This window comes from Mesocricetus auratus, unplaced genomic scaffold (assembly GCF_017639785.1).
Source record: "Mesocricetus auratus isolate SY011 unplaced genomic scaffold, BCM_Maur_2.0 Super-Scaffold_100013, whole genome shotgun sequence".
Lineage (NCBI taxonomy): Eukaryota > Metazoa > Chordata > Mammalia > Rodentia > Cricetidae > Mesocricetus > Mesocricetus auratus.
Window position 1 is genome coordinate 44,675,092 of NW_024429196.1, and position 6,583 is coordinate 44,681,674.

The 6,583-nt window shown below is 41.7% G+C and overlaps 1 non-coding gene across 1 annotated transcript; it reads left to right on the top strand.

Moving 5' to 3' along the window:
* The first annotated feature begins 6,478 nt into the window (after nt 1-6,478).
* Nucleotides 6,479-6,583, top strand: Trnal-caa. The gene is made up of 2 exons: nt 6,479-6,516; nt 6,538-6,583. It is a non-coding gene; the product is annotated as a tRNA-Leu (tRNA).

The window sequence follows — 6,583 nt, forward strand, 5'->3', positions numbered from 1 at the left end:
GAGAGAAGGCACAACAGTTAAGAGCACTTGTTGCTCTTGCAGAGGACCCTGATTTGGATCTTTGTACCCCAGTTCCATGGGATCCAATGCAATTTTCTCACTTTCACGGGTGTCAGGCACAGATGTAGTGCACATACATATATGCATGCAAAGCCCTCAAACACAAAGTTTCTTAAAAATCTAAATGAACCTGAAGCTAATTCTGAATTTGTTCATGTGCAGAAAGGTAAGTAGCGTTTTCATTCACTGGATTGGAATATGAGCTCTAATGGCAGACATGAGGGTCAGTAAGGTTCTCTAGACTCCTGGTCCTTGGAGCATCTAGTTAATTATACGTTAGTGTTTAGAAACTCTTACTTCTTTTATTGCCACAGGAAATTGTCTATACATGCTTTTGGCCACTCCTTTTTTCCTGGTACATAACCTCCAGGAGGAAAGGGAGGCCTAGAAGAGATGCTCAGAGAATAAAGGTAAAGTAAACATGGCCTCTGCCTTCCACCAAGTACATTGGAATTGAGGATCTGTATAATACTTTCCAACTGTTTAAAGACACTAAAAAATTAAGGACAAGCATCTGTCACATGGCTAATGAAGTTATTTGTTACTACCGTTTATCACAAGTCCAGATCAAAGGATGTATATGGAAAAATTACTTCCCTTTCTGTCCCCCCCCCACCAATAAAAATCTTAAATGGTTCCTTGTGTGCCAAGGATGGTGCTTTTCTTCTTCCATGAAAGACAATAACTCTGACTCAAATACATATCTAGTTTTGGGTGCTGCATCTGAACCTGACTCCTGGGGAAACACAAGATAACACAACTTCTGTTCTTGAAAAAGTTAAAATCAATCAAGAGTCAGGGATTAAAAAGTGAGCACAATTAAAGAATTGGGGATAAATGAAGCATCACTGTAGGTGACCTTTGTGTGCATTATGGTAACTAATGGAAGCTGAAATGCTAGGTCTCCACTTCTCTTGTATATCCTTCCGGTACCCTCCATCCTCCTACTGTCACACCCAGAACCTTAATCGTGCAAAGCTAGACCTCACCACTGAGCTAATGCATAGTCATTGTGTTCTTTCTCCTGAGGCCATGAGACTGGTACCCATACCTAATTCCAGCTATAAAGTGTTTTGTGATTAAATTAAATTACTAAATCCTTGTCCCTTGTCTAACCCAAAACTTCCTCCTGTATGAAGTCTCTGAAAAATAATGAGAAATACAAACTGGTAGGACTATATTACTGAAGAATTGACTCTACTGGGTTGTTACATTTATATTTCAAGGTGTGTGAACACAGAATTGCCCTGCTTTACTTTCACTTAATTTCCATGATAAAAAATATCCTGACAAAAGTGACTGGGGATAAAGAATTTATCTTTGCTCCCAATTCCCAGTTACAGGTCATCATAGGGTCGTCTGGGTGGCAGGAACTTGAAGCAGCTGGTCACATCTACAGGCAAGAGAAAAGAAGATGCATCACGCCCGCCAGCACTCAGCTGGCTCTCTTCCTTTTTCACTCAGTCCAGGGCCCAGTCAATGAGAAGGTGCTACCCACATCCAGGATGCATCTTCCCGGCTCAACACAATCAAAGTTTCTCCCTAGGGCTGGAAAGAGAACTCTATGCCCACTTCAGCTCATAACCACATAACTTCAGTTCAAGAGGATCCAGTGCCCTTGGGCACCAGGCACATACGTATGACACAGACATACATGCAGGCAAAACCCCACACACAATGAGAAAGAAAAGTCCTTCACAGCCAACCCAATCCAATTTCTTACTGAGACCCTCTTTCTGGGTGATTCTAGGTTTTGCAAAGCTGCCAATTAAAACCAAACATCACATGCTTCACATCTCCCTTCCTGTACTGAAGAGAAGCATAAATTGACTTAGGTCTGCCTTCTTTGTGGGGTTAATTTTGTATTCAAAGTTTGAAATGTAGTAGGACATTTGAAGGTGTTTGCATCAGGTACCCTTATATGCAGAATATGTATGAGATGTGATCTATAAATTCAGTTCAAGGTTTGTGATACCAGAAGACAATAATATCGGGAAGTGAAAGCAATCTGTCTGTCTGTCTGTCACCATCATCTACCATCTATCACTATCATCTACCTACCTACTTACATATCACCATCATCTATCTAATACTAGAAATCAAACCTAGGGCCTCTCAACCTCAACAGTTACCAATTCGTATTGAATCCTAGTTTGAATTTCACTTCATCTTAATTTCAATCTTTTCATATTACTCAAAAGTAAATTCTGGACAGAGTTTGGGAAATCAGGTACTTTCTGAACTTCTTAATAAAGGTCTCAGGGCTGGGTCCTGTGCTGAGTCCTTGTTTACCTGTGCAAGAACTTGGGTTCAGCCCCCATAATTACTATGTGATAAGGCTTTGGGGTTTTGTTGTTTTGGTTTTCTAAAACACAGTCTCAACATATATAAGCTGACGTTGAACTGCCTGTGTAGCCCAGATTGAGAATGAATTCCTGATCCTCCTACCTAAGAGAGTACAAGTGTGTCCCTGCTCTTGCTGTTTTAACTGGCACAGTCACCTGTCAGCTTGCTTTTTGGGGGGTGGGGGTCCCCACCACTTCTTCCAGTAATCATTCAGACTTTTCAGATTCCCTGTTGTAAGATGCTTTCATTAAAATGTAGGCTTGGGAGCTGCAGAGATGACTCAGTCATTAAGACCATTTGCTGCTCTTGCAAAGAACCCAAGTTCAGCTTCCAGCACCCTTATCAGCTTTGAAATACCTGTAACTCCAGCCTTCTGGCCTCCATGAGCACCCATACACACATGCCATACACTCACTACAGATATACAGAAACAAAAAACAAATCTGTTCTTAAATTTTATGAATGAGTGTTCTGCATGTAAACCTGGATGCCAGAAGAAGGCATCAAATCCTATTGTAGATGGTTGTGAGCCACCAACCATATGGGTGTCTGTCTGGAAGAGCAACCAGTGCTCTTAGCCCCTGAGCCGGCTCTCCAACCCCCCAAAACAAATCTAAAAAAATTAATGTAGCACCAGCTGTTGGTGACACACGCCTTTAATCCCAGCAGGAGGCAGAGGGAAGCGAATCTCTATGAGTTCGAGACCAGCCTGGTCTACCGAGCGAGTTCTGGGACACGCTCCAAAACAATACAGAGAAACCCTGTCTAGAAAAAAAAGAAAACAAACAAAAATTAATGTAGGATTTCTGGGGATGGGGAGAGGGGAGAGGGGAGAAGAAAGTATGGGAATACGTTAAACCAAACTAAGGATTTATGAAAAACCTTATGTTACTTTATAAGCTAATTAAAACATACGATTTTAGCCAGGTAGTGGTGGCACACATGTCTAAACCCAGTACTTGGCAGGCAGATCTCTGAGTTGGAGGCCAGCCAAGAGAGGAGAGAGGGGAAGATGAGGGGTAGAAAGGGGAAGGAGGAGAGAAGGGAAGGGAAAAGAAAAGATTAACAAAATCCTTGTTGATCATACAGCTCATTGTTCACCGGGTGGAAGGACGCTGATGGTTCAAAGGGACTTGATGGAATTCCCTTGTTAATATCGGTTAATATCTTTTGTTAATAAGAGATAAGGATTTCTACTTGGGCTCTTGACAAGTAGAGAAGCTGTATCACAAGGGTTTGCTTTTCATAAAGTGAGTCTTCCAAATTAGTGAGGAAAGACGAACTTTCATTAAAAAATGTAGTAAGGGGCTGGAGAGGTGGCTCTGTGGTTAAGAGCACCTGGAAAGTTTCAGAGGCCCTGGGGTTGGATTCGAGGTGCTCACATGGCGCCTCACAACTGTCTACCTCCCGTTTCGGAGATCAAACCTGCTGTGGCCTCCAGCAGCAACATATACACGCAGGCAAAACACCTGTACACATGAATAAATACGATTCTTAGAAATAAAAGCTTAGAAAGTGATTTACTGAGGAAGTACAAAAATCCAATATAAAGGCTAAACCTTATAAGTCTATTTTTTTTTTGGTTTTTTTTTTTGTTTGTTTGTTTTTCCAGACAGGGTTTCTCTGTGGCTTTGGAGACTGTCCTGGAACTCGCTTGGTAGTCCAGGCTGGTCTCGAACTCACAGAGATCCGCCTGCCTCTGCCTCCCGAGTGCTGGGATTAAAGGCGTGCACCACCAACGCCCGACTATAAATCTATTTTAAAAATCCAGTTTTTTGTTTGTTTGTTTGTTTTTTGTTTTTTGAGACAGGGTTTCTCTGTATTGTTTTGGAGGCTGTTCTGGAACTAGTTCTGTAGATCAGGCTGGCCTAGAACTCACAGAGATCCACCTGCCTCTGCCTCAAGAGTGCTGGGGTTAAAGGCGTGCACCATCAACACCTGGCTAGAAATCCAGTTTCTTAAAATGTTTTAATTTTTCTCTCTAGTATGACTTCTTTTTTTTTTTTTTCTTTCAAATTTCTTGTTTAATCCTAGCATCCTTTCTTGGTCAGGTTTAGACTATCTAAGTTACATTTTTGGTCAGTATTAATAAACTTTGATCTGGTGATTTCCCTGTTAAAATTTTAAAGAAACGGTGAGTGGTTGAAAACTGTCTCAGTTATGTTTCTAATGCTGTAACAAAGCACCATGACACCCGGGCAACTTATAAAAGAAAATATTTATTGGGGCTTATGTTTCTAAAGAGAGTCCATGATCTCATGGCCCCGGAGCATGGGAAAAGGCAGGCACTACAATAGTATGTAGGAGCTTACATCCTCAACTGCAGTTTGGAGACAGACAGACAGACAAGGAGGGAGGGAGAGAGAGAGAGAGAGAGAGAGAGAGAGAGAGAGAGAGAGAGAGAGAGAGAGAGAGAGAGAGACGCTTTTGAAACTTCCATCCCATCCCCAGTAACACATCTCTTCCAGCAAGGCTCCTAATTCTTCCAGACAGCTCAAGCAGCTGAAGACCAAATGTTCAACCATATGAGCCTATAGGGGCTATTCTCATTCAAACCACCACAAAAGATTTACACAAAGATGATGATGATGTGTGTGTTCTTTTGTTTTAATTTTATTTTGTTATGTGTATGAGTGTTTTACCTGCATGTATGTATGTGCACTACTTTCATGCCTAGAGCCCATGGAGTTGAGAAGAGAGATCCCACATCGTGGAATACCTTCAGTTGCTAAAATCTGTGCAAAAGGATATTTGACACTTAGAGCAGTGGTTCTCAACCTTCTTAATGCTGTGGCATGTTTTGTTTTGTTTTTGGTTTTTCGAGACAGGGTTTCTCTGTGGCTTTGGATGCTGTCCTGGAACTCACTTTGTAGACCAGGCTGGCCTCGAACTCACAGAGATCCGCCTGCCTCTGCCTCCCGAGTGCTGGGATTAAAGGCGTGCGCCACCAACGCCCGGTGGGCTGTGGCATGTTATGGTGGTCCCAACCTTAAAATTATTTTTGTTGCTACTTCATAACTGTAATTTTGCTACTGTTAAGAATTGTAAAAATTTTTGGAGATAGATTTGCCAAAGGTGTTGAGAACCACTGACTTAGAATGTATTTGTGTTTGTATTGTGTTACTTTGAAAAGCAAATGGACAAGGTGGGCCCTACAAATGACTGTTTGGGGGTTTTGTTTTGCAAGGATTAGTGTAATTATGGGAAATGTCAGCAGCAGTTACAGCTGAGACATGAGATTGTGGGCAATTTTCAGCTTTGACTTATTTCCATTTTCTGCAATTCATATGGACTTTAAAATTGGGAAAAATTGTAAAGGTGCCTTAGTTATAATCATTCATTACAATGATGCCGTGTTGGGTGTCATTTCCCCTATAACTTCCTTCCCAAAAAACAATGGCTTATGAAAGAAACTACAACAGAACCATCCTGTATGTTGGAGGGAGGCTCCTTGTTCACTATACTCCCGATTATTTTTTTAACCATTAAAAATAGATTGTGAAAGCAAGAATCTGGAAATCTAAGAGAAGGCAATATTGACCCCAAAGTATTCTCTTAGTGCAGAGAAAAAAACTTAATCTTTGCAGAAAAAAAGTAGTCTTTGTGCTAATAAAAACAAACACAAAATTCTATCAAAGTTAATTAAAATTTGCAATTCTGTATGCCTCCTCCCTGAATTTAGCTCCCAAACACACTACTTAAAGCACCATAGTTCAAATACTGAAGGTTCAATGCTGTGCTAACCCCAGTGGCATTCAGTAGAGCGTCCCTGGCCTCTGGAGTGCAGTTCTGAGGCCGGAAGCAACTAAGCAGCAGAAGCTGCGTCTGCTGACCGTTTTCCTTCCTTCCTTCCTCAAACATTTGGCGGATGAGACGGATAGAGAACAAAGGTCTATCTTTAAAGCAGCTACATTTATACACGGACTTTTCCTTTCTTTTTCATCGGCAAAATATTTTTTCTTTTTCAGTTTACAGGTCACGGTTAACACCAACAAATCCCAACGTTGCTACGTCAGATGTGGTGATGGGCTATTCTCTATATCAGGAAAATATCTGCCCTGGCCTGCCGTGTGTCAGGATGGCCGAGTGGTCTAAGGCGCCAGACTCAAGCTTAGCTTCCCTGGTTGGGGGTTCTGGTCTCCGTATGGAGGCGTGGGTTCGAATCCCACTTCTGACA